Genomic DNA, 669 nt, shown 5'->3' with positions numbered 1-669 from the left:
GGGCTGCTCACGGGAATCGCGCGCCCCGCGCTGCCATTCGAGACCCGCCGGGGAGGGGCTGCGCGCGGCCGGCCGCTGTCACGTGGGCCGGGGGAGCTTTTGCTTTCGCGCCTCCCGCGCGCCCGGAGGCCTCGCTGACCGCGGCGCGGAGCGGGCGGCCCAGGCCGCGGTGCTCGGCTCTGGCTCTAGCCGAGATGCCTCCCGACTCCTTAGTAAGCTCAGGTGCGGCCGGACTGCAGGTGCTTCAGGACCACCGAGCCTCCTGTCACCCTCGTGTCTTCTGCGGCCGAAAAAAAAAAAGCACTTGTGCTGCAAAGATCTGCTCCAAAACCAGTCGTAGCATCCTGCTCCACTGCAACAGGTGGGGAATTTTGCCACGGTGACTCTTCTATCGAGGATGTGTTTGGGAGCCATGTTGGCCTGAGACAAAATGAAATGCAAAACTCTTTTAGAGGTCTTGGTTTTTGAGATGATACCTTTTTACTAAACCAACTAAAAATATATATAGAGAGATCTCAAGATACATAGATTGCAATTCCTTAGTTGGTCTAATAAAAGGAGTTGTAGAGTTTTGCATTTCTTTTTGTCCTCTATCAAGGCATTAATCTCTGCGTCACACCTGTGTTCAGGCACAAGTTGCCTTTTGACCCTCATTATGGCCATTCGGGA

The sequence above is a fragment of the Crocodylus porosus genome, unplaced genomic scaffold (genome assembly GCF_001723895.1).
Source record: "Crocodylus porosus isolate Cpor-Errol unplaced genomic scaffold, CroPor_comp1, whole genome shotgun sequence".
Taxonomy (NCBI): domain Eukaryota; kingdom Metazoa; phylum Chordata; order Crocodylia; family Crocodylidae; genus Crocodylus; species Crocodylus porosus.
This window is presented reverse-complemented; position numbering follows the sequence as displayed.